Below are 17,223 nucleotides of genomic sequence, written 5' to 3' on the forward strand. Positions count from 1 at the left end.
AAAGTTTGCTCTGGCTGGTGGGTGGTGCTTGGTATTTCCTCAACTGATCTCAACATGGCTGCCGGTTCACAAACTTTCTCATTTTACAGTTAAACAGTACACTACAAGATGATTCTGAGAACATTTGAGGAGAGAAATAGTCATTACAGTAACAGAATATTGATTAATATTTGATCAGCGCTGCCTAGTTTGACCGTTTGATCAGAGTTTGTGAGTGATTGACAGCTGCTCAGAAACGGAAAGGCTCTAGCTCGGCTCTGATTGGTTGTTTTCCTCCGGTCTGTGAAATCTTGCAGATGCTGTTAGGAGCACCGGAGGACACCAAAGGCACCTGATTTTTTTCAGATTACCTGTCTCATGCACTACTGTCACGATATAGAGACCATTTTATAAAAAATAACTTTTTTTAATCATATTTTCTCTAATTCTACCCACTGCTGCTTTCAATAGGAAGGTTCACAACTGCTGACTGTCAGCTTACACTGAAACTGGAAGGGGCAGTTCATAACAGTTTGAAATCCTTCTGCGAATATGCCCCCTCACACACACACACACACACACACACACAAAACAGCTCAAATTCTTTCCTAAAGTGCCCACCTGATTCCCCTGTTCTCTCTCTTAATCCCGGTCAAATCCTTCCACTACAGAAAAAAAGGTCCAATCCTCCCATCTCTCTATCCCAATATCCGTCCTTCCCTCCCATTCCGTGCTCCCCACCCGCACCACTCTCCGTCTCAGCCCTGTTCCATTATTTTCAGGATGACAAAAAAAAAATATGACAATAAAATCCCTGATGCCGGTGAGAGCCCAGGCTGGCCCAGAGGTGACCCTGCTATTCTCATCAGCCTCCGTCCCACTTTTCACCCACCTCCACTGATAGCTCTGACACTCGCCGGCTGCCGCTCGCCGCTTACGTTCTCTTCTCACACCAGATACTGTCTGAACCTCACCACCACCAACACCACCACCACCCCAACTCATCTCACTCAGAGCCCCTGCTGTGCACACACACACGCAATGGAAATTTTAATAATAATTTCAGAGTGGTATGATTGGATACATTCCCGTGGAGAGACGAAGGAAAAGCGAAAGCAGCAGAGGTGAGAGATGGAGAAAAGAGAGAGCGAGAGATAGAGTGAACTTGTGTGGATGAAGGGATCTAATGACTTTGCTTCTACCTCATTTGCAGATCCCATCCCTCTCCGTCTATATTACGCCGTTATCCCCGTGCCAAAACAAAGGCTTATCGGCCGAGCCTCTCTCGTGTGCACGGTCTGAACGTATGCTCTGTGAGATCGTGATCTGTTTTAACGTAGGGACTATCTGGGTGTACATTGCAATAAACATCATATGCCCTTCCTTTTCATGTGCTCTATGAGGAATGGGGCTGTTTGTGTATACAATACCAGAACGTGGACATGACATAGTCTTTATCTTTATTTCACATTCATCAGCCAGTCTGGATATATATTGAGTATGTAATGCTGCTGTTTGGTAGATGTTTATCCAAAGAGAATTATGTACCAATGAAAACATTATTTTTTAGCAAAGGAATGACATACTGTAACTTATCATCCTATCATGCACAAAGCTGCTGGATTTAAAAATATTTTAAATGACATCATGTACGACATCTGGTTAAACCACAGCCTCTATTGTTAATACTGCTACACTAACTAGCTTTCATTAGCACCTATGTTAGCCATTTTTAGCAACTCTAACTACTGCTAATTATGCATTATTATGATAATGCAGGTAGAGGTGAAGCCAACTTTAGTTTATTTATACAGTCTGCATCATCAGTGTAGCTGCAAAATGAAGAAAACACAGTCCTATAAACTATATTAGCATTTCCTAAAATATCTAAGAGCAAGAAGTTGCAATTATAGATTATTTTTTACAAATTATAAACCTGGTAACTTGATCTTAAACCATTTTCTAGTTTCAGTCTTGCTCTGCTTGTAATTTATCTAATGTTTGAAGCTTTTTACTGCTAAATATTATAGTCCTGGAAACCCCTCACATGTTCAGCACTCACAATTTAATGATCCTGTAGCCTATAGAGAGGGGAAGTCCCGCCCCTTACGGTGGACCCCATTGGACCTTATTTCGGAAAAAATATGTACGTAATTCAACGGCGAGAAAACAAATAATATTTAGATTTTCTTTGAATTGTACCATTGCAGTCTTTCTAATTATGTATTTTCAAAGTCTGATACTTCAACAGACTGACAACAAACTGAAACATTCTTGACTTGCAGGAGAGGAAAACATGCACATTCTCAAAATAGTTTGTGGTGCTGGGAGTAGATCCCCTCCAATATGTACTTTTTCAAAAAAATTACTTGCTCCCGCACGCACTTTTCTCTGCTTTATTAGTCAACGTTTCGGTCAACAAGGACCTTCATCAGGACATTAAGAAGATAAAATGGTAGTGTGTGTTCTTTTAAACACCACCAAATCAATGTGATTGGATGATTGGAAGTGTCTGCCATCCCTATTGGTTGACTTGCAACATTATGTTCTAAATTGACAAACATATGTGTTTAAATGTGTATTCAATGCACAATTCAAAAAAATATTAGTCTCTCGCCGTCGACTACCGTACATATTTTTTCTGAAATAAGGTCCCATGGTGGTCCACCGGAAGGGACGGGACTTTGCCTCTTTATGGGATAAATCTGTTCTCGTGGGCTTGGTCAGACATATGACAGAGGTATGACCTGACAGTCAGTTCAACGTGATCTCATCCCTACTCGTCATATTTTGTCACTTGGAGAGAAGCTTTTTGCATAGTATCTTGAGGCTTAAGGTTCACACATGGTTAACGTTGTGAAACGGTGGCGACTTAGTTAGGGTTATAAAAACATCTTGGTTTGGCTTAAGATAAGTACGCTTGTAACGTAATGTAAGCTATGGCTGTAACGTCTTGTGGCTCAGTGGCACTGCATCACGTGACATAACGTCGTCAGTAAAAATAACTCAACTTTTGGTTTCACACGGGACACGAACACCGGTCCCCTGAGTAAAAGTCCTGTGTTTGTTTGTCCCATCCACCAACCCCCAACCACCGTTAGAGGACTTCGCATTTTTAAATACTACGTCCGTTGCTAATAATGACGCGGATGGGTTAACATTGGAGTTAGCTGAAAGCCTGGAGCGTCTCATACAGACGGTAAAGGGTTCCTTGTACGTCGGGATCAAGACGCCGAGGGGCACTGCCCAAGCGTCGTTATTTGACGCCCTTCGAGTGAGACCAGGCTGGTCAGTTGATGGACAGTTGATAATAGGGTCCGGCGTATTGGACGAGTACATTCGCTATCTGTGGGGCGGTTGGAACATTTTAAAATATCGCCCAATCCATCAAATCATCATCACTGCAAACCCCCCCCCCCCCCCCAAAAGAAAACAGAACAAACAAGAAAAACAACAACACCATCATGCCATTATATTTTCCTGTAACTGTACAAACAGCAAATGAACTTTGGTGGTGAACATGTTTGCTCGTTGTGTATGTAGCTGGGCAGATTCTCAGTGTTTGGGATATGATCTAAAATGTTGCACCTGACATTGCAGAAATTGTTGGAACAAGTCAAACTTTTTGGTTAACACTCAAGATTCAGCTAACCTGTGCAATAAAAGCAGTGGAGCTTTCCTTTCATGTCGAGGCTATTGGTGCAGAATGTCAACTTCAGTAAGGTTCAGACTTCTCAACAGGCCTGGAAGCCTATCTGCCCTTCGGCTTTCACCTGCCTATTAGGGTGGAACATATTGGCTAGATAGCTTCTGTGTGTGTGTGTGTGTGTGTGTGTGTGTGTGTGTGAGAGAGAGAGACATGCAGCATAGAATGACCAAATAGGACATGCACAAACACACACACACACACACACCCACGTACACGGGTGGGCTGGCGGTGGTGAGCCTTATCGCAATGCCACAAAGTGGGAAGATTAGATTACTCACTTCCCTAAACCTCTAACTTGGTTACCATAGCAATAGCAGTGTGACTGGGGCAGCAGCCGCTCATTGTGGAGGCTGCTGACGCGGGAATGGATGGCGGAACAATCACCAGGGGAACTGCAGGTCAGCCAGCTATTCTACCTCAGTAACTCACTATGCTGGTCTATTCTAGTCCAACTTCCAATTGTTTCCAAAGTCAGAGCAGGCAAATGAGCTCACCTTCTGGTCACCAGCTTCAACATCCCGACACAACCACGACACTGAGACACTAACAGCAGAGCAGAGATTATTCTGGATTATTCGCTAATATTAGGCCTAATAGTGGAGTTTTTATTGCTCCACAATATTTGGAGAGTCCATAAAATCATAGTGTGGAGTGCAGCATCATGTAATAATTTTTGTGCATTGCTGCATACCGACCACGGGAGATCAATTGAAATTGAATTCATAATTGCACCATAGTGGAGCCTCGCCCTTAATTCAAATTAATGAAGTGCTTGCAGATCCATAGTGTTGTGGGTTTGATCATTAGATGAATTACCCCAATCAGGCCATTGTATTTCAATTAAGCCAAGCACTGTGTTTATCTTTTCATTAGTCAACACTCAGAAAAGTAAATGTGAAATAAAGAGTGGAGGCAGGGTGTGCTGCGTGTGCACATGGATATACAAACACATATCTAATACTGTTCTCTATTTAGAGATCCTGTTGTGTCAACAACAATGATAGAATAGTGATTTTAATAGTCGTGATGGTGCTGAGGGACTAGTGCTTGAAAAGTCTCAGCCTGAACTAAGCTCAGCAAATAATTAAAGAGACACACAAAGGAAAGCAGAAAGGACAGAGAGACACGTAGAAGAATGCCTCATAAATACTGGTATTAAGACCGCAGACAGACTGATGCTCTCTCGCTGCCGCTAAGGACTCATAATGGAGTCCTTTTTTACCATTTAAACAGAAAAATGTCTCTGATAAGTTACGGGACACTGTTTTGACCTTGACAAAGCACTTAATTTAGATAAGAGTTACCCTTCCAAACTGCAGTGAAATGAGGTCACTTTAATGCCGGAAGGCCGCAGAGCATGACAGAGTTTAAATCTTTGACTTTGGGGCTTGAGGCAGGAGTGTCCTGCTGGCTCCTAACCAGTGTTCTAGTTGGAACTATTTGGGACTAATTTAGGTCTACTGGAGGATTTTTTCAAAAAGTACATATTTAATATTGAATTGAAAAAGCCACACAGATCTGAAGTACATTTAGGTCTTTTGGAGAGACAGTGAATAATTAAAGCTACTGGTTGGCAAACTAACATTTGAAGAGGCTGGGTGCTCCATAGAAAGATATTTCAGAGGTATTTAGTGGTCAACTACATGCACTGTTTTTAGCCTCTCTAATGCTGGGTACACACTACACGAGAATCAAGTCCATTTGGGGCCTGATTCAGCCCTTATGACGATCGTCAGCAAAGCCACCATGTTTTGATGGTTCTAAGGATTATCTTTCCAGATGTTCCTGTGGTGTGAGGTAAGTTAAGAGTTTTTTTTACATCCCCGATCGGCTCGGAAGTCGGAAGTTCATCCTGGCTGCATCGATTTCAAATCGTAAATATTAAATATGTTCAATATTTATGATTGGATATCCTGTTGTGTGTGAGGAACCCCGAGGACAGCCGATGACGCAGTCACGTGGGAAAGAACGACAGCCAATAGAGAACCAAGCTGACTGAAGCGGAAGGATAACCAGCGCCATCATGGCAGCCACGGCTAATGCATGAGCTAATGCTAAACACAAAGCATAAAGTAGTAGTAAGAGGAGCCTCAGGAATGGAGGACCGATCTGTTGATTTGTGGCAACAACACAAGTGTTTATTTAACGTGTCTCCATGACTTCATCCATCCATCCTTCGTGAATGTTCAGTACAAAGTAGTAAAAACTAACATCGCTAATTCTTCCTGCCCGTCGTCCGCCATGTTTGTTTACACTAAAGTCACGTTTGATCGCAAGATATTTTGCGAGACTTCTTTTAGTCGTGACTGTTGTTGTTCATGACTAGAATCTGTTAGTGTGTGGTGTGCCAAATTGTTGCTCAACGCACTACAGGAACAAAACGATTAAATCTTACATGTCGTTATGTGTGGGGTCTGTCACATTTTCAACATCTGTTAAGATTTGAAAACTCTTTAAGTGTGGGTCTGCATAAGGACGGCAATGCTGGTCCATCAGGTAGTCGGTCCACCCCTTTTCATACACACTAAAATATCTCAATGAATGTATTTACATTTTGTACAGACATTAATGGTTCCCAGAGGATGGATCCTAACCACTTTAATGATCCCCTGACTTTTGCTCTATAGCGCCACCATGTGGTTGACATTTGTATCACGCTATCACTGATAACATCTCTGGCCGTGGTTACACTTGTCTTTTCAATGTGACTTTTGACAACCGATCATTCCAAGACACTAACTGTCAACTCTGTACGCTCCACGATGGGATCTTGCTTGCATTGGGATCCAACCAGCCCGACCACATGCTGAGGGGGCCGGACTCTGGCTCGCATTGACTCACATCTCAGTGAGGTGTGACAGCATGTGGGCACAGTCTGGACAATTTATCACACGTAAATCTCATATCACACCCCCCCCCCCCCCCCCCCTCCCCCCTGTACAGGAAAATGTGTTTATTACTGAATTAGTGGAGCTTTGTTAGTGGATTTTCTTTAATAAAAACAAGTCTATTAATGCTGCAGGGAGGAAGAGTGAACTGTAAAAGTAACGGGGAACGTTTATTGTGAAGTATTTATAGGAAATTAAATGTGTTTATCCTCCGTTTGACAGCTGCTTTTTTGACCATGAAATATATCCCATCACTTCATCAGTTCCGATCTGGCACATCGGATCACAAAAGTCGTATTGAAAAGACACTCTCTCATTCACAACCTCTCTGTGTCTCTCTCTCTCTACTGGCTCCTACTCTATCAGCTGACTGTGGGTGGTTCACTCTTAGATAACCAAACAGATTCTACCATGCCCGCCTCCACCCCGTCACCTCCAGTCTTCATCAGATTCAGTGTCCAGGCCTGCTCTACATCCCTTCATTAGATCTTCAGCTACTCCCTTCACCACCACCACCAGTGTTTAGACTCCAGAGGGGAATATACCTAATCTCATCACGGCATACTACGTCATGCTGGAGTTTAATCACCTCACTAATCACCTCTAATCATGCACTATTCTTCTATCATGTACCATGTAATAAATGATTGTTCATTCGATACGGAGTCTCTCCTGATTGAAATGCATCTCCTACCAACACTTCCCTGCTGCCAACTCCTGTCAGTGGAAGCAATGAAAACCTTACGGGTCTTCCCAACCACACGCCTCTGATCAGCCACAGAAAACTATTTCAGAAGAGACACCTTCCACTAACAATTATTCCACAGAAAATTCTCAGTAAATGGTGAGTTATATTCTTTATATTTGGTATAAGGCAGCACCAGCCTCCCTCTCGCTCCCCTCCTGAAGCTGTCCATGGTTCTGACACATTTTAAGACGACTCCCACCTGTATAAAATTTCATGGCAATCCATCCAGTGGTTGTCGAGTCGTTCAGTCTGGACCAAAGTGCTGGACTGATTGACATTTACATCCATGAAGCCAAGCCACTAGCAAGGCTAAAAAATAGAGGCTGTATTTCTTACATGTCTAGCTTATTTCCTAAATGTGATACTATAACATTTCACAAATTATGGACCTCAATTTATATCTCTCTTAAGGTCTTTACAAACTGGGGGCATTTTTTTGTGTGATATATTTGCACGTCAATATATTCACTCAAACTGTTGTTTTTGTCATGCGTACTTTCATACAGAACACAAATATCATATCATCGCCAATATTTATTTACGGAAAGAGGAAGATTTTTCTGAGCTTTTGCACTCTGAATAAAGGCATCAACCAATCACGCTGTGTGGAACGGGCATATTCAATATGTTCACTATAGTGCACGACAACATGGAGGCTCTAAAGTCTGAACCAACCTGCCTTGACAAAGGCTGCACAGACCAGATCCACTCCTTCCGTTCTTCCCTTTCACAATAAAAGCCCTAGACATAAACACTGCGTAACTGTTTACCAGAGAGAATTTCAATTCACTCAGAGCATTTCGCTATAGGAAACTCAATAAAATAGCTTCCAGTAGTGACGATAGTTGGTCCTCTGCCTGAATAAATCTATTCAAACCTTTTATTGAAAGGTTTTTTGTTGCAACTGTCACAAATTTGATTAGCTGCCCGTATGAGTAGTTTTGTTACACAATATTCACAGTATTCGTCACACCCCCGTTGTGTAAAGGCATTTAGAGTTTGGTTTTCTTTACAAGGAGCTTTGAAGCTTCACATATCTACCAGCGTTTTTTAAAAACACATTTGTGGGACTTTGTTGAGGCCCACAGAAATCTTTGAGGTTTAACCCCGTTAAAACTCTAAAAAGAATGCTAAATAACACTACAAAGTTATGCTAAATTTTGGCGAGGGAAAACTAGCATGACGATTTTCTAAGGGGTCTCTTGACCTCTGACCTCCAGCTATGTGAATGAAAATGGGTTCTATGGGTACCCACGAGTCTCCCCTTTACAGACTTGACCACTTTATGATAATCACATGCAGTTTCTTGCATGCAGTACAAAAGTGTTATTTTTTCCTATGCTAAAATGGTGTTATGGTGCATATAAAGCTGAGACTCTTGTGGATCCAATGAGCGACACTGTATTCATGTATGATGATGTTAGTCCCCAAAGTAGCCATTTCATTGTAGTGAGACCATTTTTTGAAACTTGACCTCCCTGTATAAAATGACCTGTGGTGACCTCTAGGATAATCACAGCCTCATGAAACTTTACAACCACAAACTAGAGACCTAGAGCATTCAGAGGATGGATGGATCAGACTTGAGATTTAGAGCATTCAGAGGATGGATGGATCAACTAGAGACCTAGAGCATTCAGAGGATGGATGGATCAAACTAGAGACCTAGAGCATTCAGAGGATGGATGGATCAGACTTGAGATTTAGAGCATTCAGAGGATGGATGGATCAACTAGAGACCTAGAGCATTCAGAGGATGGATGGATCAACTAGAGACCTAGAGCATTCAGAGGATGGATGGATCAAACTAGAGACCTAGAGCATTCAGAGGATGGATGGATCAGACTAGAGATCTAGAGCATTCAGAGGATGGATGGATCAAACTAGAGACCTAGAGCATTCAGAGGATGGATGGATCAGACTTGAGATTTAGAGCATTCAGAGGATGGATGGATCAAACTAGAGACCTAGAGCATTCAGAGGATGGATGGCTTTCCTAGCTAGATTGACAATAAGGGGGTTTCTGAGCACAACAATGATCACTATTCAATGACTGAAAAATGCAATTCTTGCAAAAATCTCCAAATGTCAAAAGTTTTTTAAACTAAATCACAGCATGGCTTTTTCTATGGTGTTCCTCAAGGTCTTGCCGTCTTAATGTGGCATTTTGGAGGGATTATTGATAATTTTTTATCAATTCTCGATTGGTAAAAAAAAGGTTAAATTTAGCACCAAATCTGTGTAACAAATGGTATCAACACAAAAATTGCTGCAACAACTTATGAGACATAATAGAGCATGGGGATGGACATCACAAACTCATATCATAATGTTCTATGCTCTTATACACTTTCACAATTTATCTTAATTAATTAATTAATATCTATTTCTGATTCATGATTAGAACATCTTAACACACAGTGCCGAGCTGCACCTCAAATTAATCTTCAGGTTCTCACTTCTCACTTCTATGTGACATCTACTGTTGACCTGCTATCTCCCCCTAAACATCCCCCGTCCCCCACCCCTACCAATCTAAAAAAGACGGCGGAATGGTGAAGGGTTAAGGCTTTGGTTATCCTTTGTCCCTCCTTGATCATGTGAGGGCAATTCAATTTCTCCACTGTACAATTTGATTTGGACAAATGTCTGATTCTGACTAAAGGGGCCATGTGAGCAGACTCATGTCCTGAGGGCATCTGTCCCTGCACAGTTGTCTCACTTATTAGATCAAAATAAACAAACACACAAAAAAGAACGAGCATAAATGCACGCACACACGCACGCACGCACGCACGCACGCACGCACGCACGCACGCACGCACGCACGCACGCACGCACGCACGCACGCACGCACGCACGCACGCACGCACGCACGCACGCACGCACGCACGCACGCACGCACGCACGCACGCACACACACACACACACACACACACACACACACACACACACACACACACACACACACACACACACATATAGAGCCAAAGAAACTGGCAACTACCCAGCTGAGCTGACCGGAGCTTTATGCGTGTAGATTTATCATTGGCCATTAAAATACATTTGATTTTTAGCGGGATGTCTCTCCACTGCTGGTTTCCTCTATAGGAGTCCAACCCGCCTTTAACAACCACTTTCTTTAACCTTCTCCCCTGCTCATAAAACACCAGCAGCTCTCCTCTTTCTCCACCTCTGCCAGCTCCCCTCCTCATTGTCTTCCGTCTCTTCTACAGTATCTCTCCATCTATGTTGACCTCTGCTATGATTCTATCTTTAGAGGGCGTGTTTGTGTTTCTCCTCTTCCTGTCCTTGCCCTCTTCTTTCGCTTCCCGCTCCCCTACTGCACATCCACCCTCTCAGCCCCCGGGCCATTTTTTCTTAATTGTCTCTTTTCCTCCTGAATGATCGATTCGTCAGATTTATCTGACAGTTTGAGAATAAGGACATTTCTCCAGCTCCTCCTTTAAACCACCCAGAGGTCTCAAAAGGTGAGCATTCATGATGAGCTTCCGAATGGATGTTCAGAGAAAACCTCTCGCTTGTTTTCAGAGGATGGCGGCTTATTTGAATGAGGATAATGACACTAAACTCTTCCCCCTTCCCCTGCCTGATGCTTCACTGTCCATTTCTGCTAGTCCTAATTATTATTATTACTATTTTTTTTATGACGACAGTCAAGTGTTGTGATGTACTTCTATGGGAGCAAATACAGTATGTTCTACTGTAGAATTTGCACACTTTAAGAGATGCGGATTTGTTTTGCTGTTCCAGCTTTTATTCCTCTTTTTGTTCTGGATGTTCGGCTGGGAAGCGATGCATTTTCTGCGCTCTTTTCACTTCAAACAAATGTAAATGAAACGATATTTTCACATTTCGGGGGCTAAAATTTGATTCAGGCCCAGGTCCACACGTATACAGATATTTTTTAAAAACGGATATTTTCCTCTACGTTTTGGCCTCTCTTCCACAAACAGAGTTTTGGGTCACAAAAAAAGGATATTTTTGAAAACGCCTTCTAAAGTGCAGATTTTGAATTACTCCAGTTACTCTGTATCTGTGTGGACGTGTTTGTATCTGTGTGGACGTGTTAAACGGAGCGTTTGGGAAACGATGACGTCCTCTTTTTATTTCGTGCATGCCCATTGTTGCATTGTGTGCATGCTCCAGAAACAATAACAAAGATGGCCGACTACCGGCTTTTCTATGTTTTGTTAGCACCGCTCAGACTAATTACTACTTTACATTTGAAAAATGTTCCAGTCACAGGAGGCCAAAGCAGGAACACATTAAATATGTTGAGGCCGAATGGTGACTGAATGAGCTTTCGGGCGATTAAAGGCGAGGTTTGGAGCACTCGGAAGGGCTACGGATGTAAACCTGAATGACCTCCCTTTCCTCATTTATGCATGTAAAGAGACAGTTGATGACAGCAGAGTGATGACAGGAATCCAGCGACCCTCCTACCCCCCAACAATAACTGTTATTGACCTGACTGTAATGAAGCCGAAGGAGAGGGAGAGAGAAGGGTGGTAACAAAATTCCTTGACCCTTAACTTGTGATCTCACTTGTGGTGACATGTAGATATTAGGGCGAGCGTTTGGAGTTGTTTTTGCATTCGAGCGTGGACGGAGATATTTTGTAAAACAAAGGTTGGGTGGACGTAGTTTTTTTTAAAGGGGGGGGGAAATATCAGTTTTTAAAACTATCTGTCTACATGTAGACGGGGCCTTACTTTCATGCATAAATCTGCTCATTAGAAGAAAAGTTTGTGGAGGCGTGTGTGTGGCAGGGCTGACCTGTAGCTTGCACTGGCTACAGAGTGTACTTTTGAGACCTTGTTGGCTAGTATGGAGCATTTTGTGATTGTCTATTACACAGACAGCATTTATGCAAGAGAGACTCTGTGAATCATTTGTTTCTCCCCCCTCAACTTTGCAGCCTCCGAAACCACCATAAAGATGAATCAACACCTCTCTTGAACATAGGTTAGATTATTGATTAAACTTTCTTTTAACAATACAAAAGGAAAGGCTTTCAGGATGAGGACTAACTGATGTGTTAGGCAAATATAACACCATCTCCACTAACATTGCTGGGGTTGCTGGAGTGTGAAGTTCCCCAAAACGAATAAAGAGCAGGACAGAGCCGCTAACGCTAAACTCTGAAAGCATGGAGGACCGGCTCCCACACGGTGGAGGTGTGAACAGGGCTTTTGTAACGTAACCCCACAACACTCCTTGGCCATGGAGCTAACGTTCCGAGACCCGCTCCTGCCCCGATACCGTGACGTGCAATACTGATCCCGCCCCGCCGCCCACACATATGACCAATTAATTCCGCTACCTGACCCACTCGACTCGACATCTGTGACCTCACCCGGAAATCCTATATTAACCATGCGCTGTTAAAATAGTTCCATTAGGCAGCACGTTTAAAGTGATCATTTTGGGCCATTTCATACATGTGAAAATAACATAATATATTTTAATATGAAGGTAACTCAGGAAGTACAACTTAGCAGTAGGCTAAAACATTAAAACATTAAAAAAATAATAATTATTATTTTCAATTCATTTTAATATATTTATTACCAACACCCGAGATCCGACCCGCAGGATCTTTGTTTTATCCAGAACCGAACCCGGTTTTTACAGACATGCCCACTTTATGATAATCAAATGCAGTTTGGAGCAAGTCAGCATTTTTTTAATACTAAATGCACCTGTGACAGTTTCTGGACAATATTTGTCATTGTTTTGTGTTAATATATACATACATTTGCATAAAGCAGCACATTTGTCCACTCCCATGTTGATAAGAGTATTAAATACTTGACAAGATCTCCCTTTAAGGTACATTTAGAACAAATAGAAAATGTGCGATTAATTTGTGATTAATTTGCGATTAATCGTGATTAAATATTTGAATCGATTGACAGCCCTAATGTTTACATGTGTATTTTTCATAATTTTCAGAAGGTTGTAATATTCTGGTTATTTTTAGTTTTTTTTATGAGAATTTCATATATCTTTTTTGAGAATAAATCATGCTCACTTTCTTACTCTTTTCATTCTAGACATTTCCCTGGGAAGGCTCAGAGTATTTGTACGAGACAGAGACCGTCTGAATGCTTTGTTTCTACAGTTGCAGGAAGTAATGACTGTGCCTCGCGATGAAATGCTGAAAAACTCTCTCGGGAAGTGGAATCCTTGTCCAATGTACAACAGGGTTAGACTTAAATGGCATTGCTTGATTTAATAAAAAAGACAAGGTGACAAATGCTGATGTAAATTTTTACAAGCCACAGTTTAGGTTATGCTTCTTACCCTGCTGCGTCACAGGGATCCTTGTCAAATAATCAAGTTCAATGTAAAGCAGCAGATGTTGTGAATATTGTGTTCAGAAGACACGTTTCATTTTGTTTCTCCCACATGTTTCTTATCGCTGTCTGCACTCCTTCTCCTTCCCTGCATCACTCGCCCTCTGTTTCCTCAGTTCTGTTATCTATTTTGCGACTTTCCTCGGGCCATTTCTTTGTCCACCCCCCCACCCTCTCCTTCGCTCACCCTCTCTCTCTCTCTGGTTGACCTAGCACCAGTTTCATTTCCGCTCGTTCATTCGCCTGTCCGCCGTCTTTTTTTGGGAACTAATCTCTTTTCCAATCTCTCTCTCATATATGCTTGGTGAAGCTCCGTGCATGAGAGTTAATGAAGGAACTGCATGGGTAAACACACAGGACGAAGGATAGAGACGGACCAGAGTAAATATATGCATACGAACGAACATGCACCGACAGATGAACCCGACTACTGACTGTGTACCGTCTGGGCTGACGTTGGAGCTGCGTCTTGTTAGTCAATTAGGCAACTAATTAGAGTTGAATGACACATTATTAATCAGCTGGAGGTTTGAAAGGATCAAAATAAAAAGTCACTCGCAGCCCTAAGCTCTTCTCCATCATTACAAGAATAAACTCTCACACACTTATCCCCCCCTCCCAACTCACATCCTCCTCCAGCTCCAGCTATTGTTATTTGCGATGTTGGTCACAGACCATTCTGAGAAAACAGCCCTTGTTACTCCGTTTCATTCACAAAGTTGAAGAGAACAAAGTTCCCCCACCACTTATAGTCTCTGCACTGTCCTTTAGGGCTGGGACGATACACCTATCTACCGATTCCATACAATCACAATACTTGGGTGCTTATTCGATATGTTTTGCGATTTTTAAGTATTGCGATTCTACAATAATTGTGATTCGATATTACGATTTATTGCGATTTTTGTTAACCATTTTAACACTAAACCAAAAGTTGAATCATACACTTCAAGGAATTTTTACTTTGGAAAATATCTAAATTGATACAGTGATGTGCTGACGTCAAATATATCAGTCATTGTCAAGAATTATTGATTATTTTTTTTCCAGCAACCAAAAAAATCAAAGAATAAAGATATTTCCCTCACACATTAGAGGTATTTTCTTTCTAATTTATAAGGGACATGTAATGTTTTATACTTCTGGTGAATATAATCCAATCATTCTTATTTCCATAGATGTATTTTGTAAATACAGTTCCCTTTGTTAACACCATATTTTCAAAACCAGACGTCCTCACACGTGTCTACTTCCTCTAACTTCTCCAAGGTGGTCTCTAGCTCTCCCGTCAGCTCCGTTCTCTTTATCCATCCATGGTCAGCTCCATCGGGGCCGTTTCAATGCAGAGAACATAAATGTCAGTATCTGGGTGCTCTACAGTCGTAGCGTCGGCCCGTTTGACCACGGAGACAAGAGCGACGGCCGGCTGGACCGCACGTTACCGTAATACGATAACGTTTCCTGTCCGTGACAGAGTTAGCATGCAGCTTTAGCTCTGCTCTGTCTAGCTCTGCTTTTCCTGTCAATGTGTGAAACCCAAAGTGTTTCCATCCTTTACTGGATGTGTAGTGTTTACCACACTGGATTTAACAGGTTAACGGGTACGGAAAGGATATGATGTCACTTTACTCAGACTACAACAATAAAAGTATCTATTTCAAAATTGTAAAAATAAATAAATCGTGATACATACAGTAGGTGAATTGATTTTTTTTCCACCCCTACTGTCGTTGCAAGTCTTTTTGAAACTAGCCCTGCGTATATTCAGTGAGGATATTACAGTGGCAGTGCACATTTGCTGCATAAGTGGATTTGTATTTTGGACCTCCCAGTTGTACAAGAAAAAAAAAACCTCAGTCAAGTTAATCAGTTTGAGATTAGGATTCCCAGAGGGCTGTGCCAATCATGTTTTAGTGAACTGTGTACATAAAAGTTATGCAATTGCTGAACATTTTTTTCAAACCATACTTTCAGTTTTTCTAATTATTTCCTGCCTTCAAGGCCATAAGTTTCAGGATGATCTGAAAATTATCTTGCTTAGACTCAAAAAATAGCTTGAGACAGAAAATCCATCACAAGCATTCATTTTTATAATTCTCTGTTACGGTTGCATTATCATTCACTGCAGCAGTTGTGAGCAAAAACCATTAAAAAAATCCTCTCCTTTATGATGCAATCAAGGCCACTTTGATATGTTTTTTTTCCTTGTAAATATTCCCTGCTTCGTGCCGAATTAAATTCCACCAAAGGAAAAAATAAATAAATAAAGGGAATGAAATGTGTGTTGATATACAGACTGTTGGCAGGCAGAGGTAGCGCTTGTTTTTGCTTGAGAGTTCTCAAGCAAAAACAAAGGCAGCGCTAGGGCATCAGGTACGGGGACGCTAAATTAGGAGGGGAGGGGGGTGCTGGTGCCCAATCAAGGCTCTCCATTGCCAGTCAGACTGTGGCTCATCCCAGTGTTTCCCACAGGATCTTGTGACACTGTGGTGGCTGGACCTCAGACCCTCACAGGGGTTCTGGGGGCATGCTCCCCCGGAAGGAAATGTTGTAGTTTAAGTTAAATGCATCAATCTGGTGCACTTTGACACCAAAATTAATATACTGTCACACCCACAAAGCATGGTAAACGAGATGGGGTGATGGGGTCGGTGTTTCAAGACGAGTCAGGTGGGTTGCCGGCAGACAGACAGTCACGCCGGGAGCAGGGGACCCCGGGACCCCAGGAAGGGGTGAGGTCCGTTCGAGGGGTGCTGTAAAGATCACCTTCACCCTGGGCCTTTCCAAGCCCATCTAGAGCCAATCGCGGCACACCGCCATGGAGGAGATGCGCCTGCCGAGAATAATCATCATTTTCTTGAAGGTAAATATCTTTAATAGGGCTGTCAATCAATTAAAATATTGAATCCTGACTAATCGCATGATTGTCCATAATTAATCACGATTAATCGCAATTGAATCGTACATTAAAATATGTGCATTATGCAAATGTATGTATTAATGTGGGCCAATGAATTTCTTCAGTTTTCTAATTTCGTATGATGTCAGTATCTTCACTCTAGCTTTAAAACTGAGCCCGCTACTACCTCCGAAAGATCGATTGCGTTAATGCATTAAAAAAATTAGTTGTGCTAAAACAAATTTGCGTTAACGTGTTATTATCACGTTAACTTTGACAGCTCTAATTTTAAAATGATCTACATTTTTCAGTGATAATTTGCCTCTTAATAGCACCGCCTGTACCGTCTGGCATCAAATTAGAAAGCTGAAATAATATTCATGAAGACTGATGTCGTGTGTTTCTTGCATTGGTGTACTGTAGGTAACATAGACTTACTGACTCTGCTGCTATTAATCACACTGCTGTCACTTCACCATGCTATTTCTTTTACTCTCTCTATTTATCTGATCTATTGCTGTCCTTGGGCTGCTGCAACAACCAAATTTCCCCTCAGGTGATCAACAAAGGTTTATCTTGTCTTATCTTATCTTAAAGTAAATGGCCATGAGGGGGCA

At 41.9% G+C, this 17,223-nt stretch overlaps 1 protein-coding gene across 2 annotated transcripts in view; it reads right to left on the reverse strand.

Moving 5' to 3' along the window:
- tmeff2a (transmembrane protein with EGF-like and two follistatin-like domains 2a) overlaps positions 1-17,223 on the reverse strand; it is a 162,341-nt gene that overhangs the window by 63,184 nt on the left and 81,934 nt on the right. The gene's annotated exons all lie outside the window — the stretch shown is intronic.

This window comes from Sebastes fasciatus, chromosome 14 (genome assembly GCF_043250625.1).
Source record: "Sebastes fasciatus isolate fSebFas1 chromosome 14, fSebFas1.pri, whole genome shotgun sequence".
In the NCBI taxonomy this organism is placed as follows: domain Eukaryota; kingdom Metazoa; phylum Chordata; class Actinopteri; order Perciformes; family Sebastidae; genus Sebastes; species Sebastes fasciatus.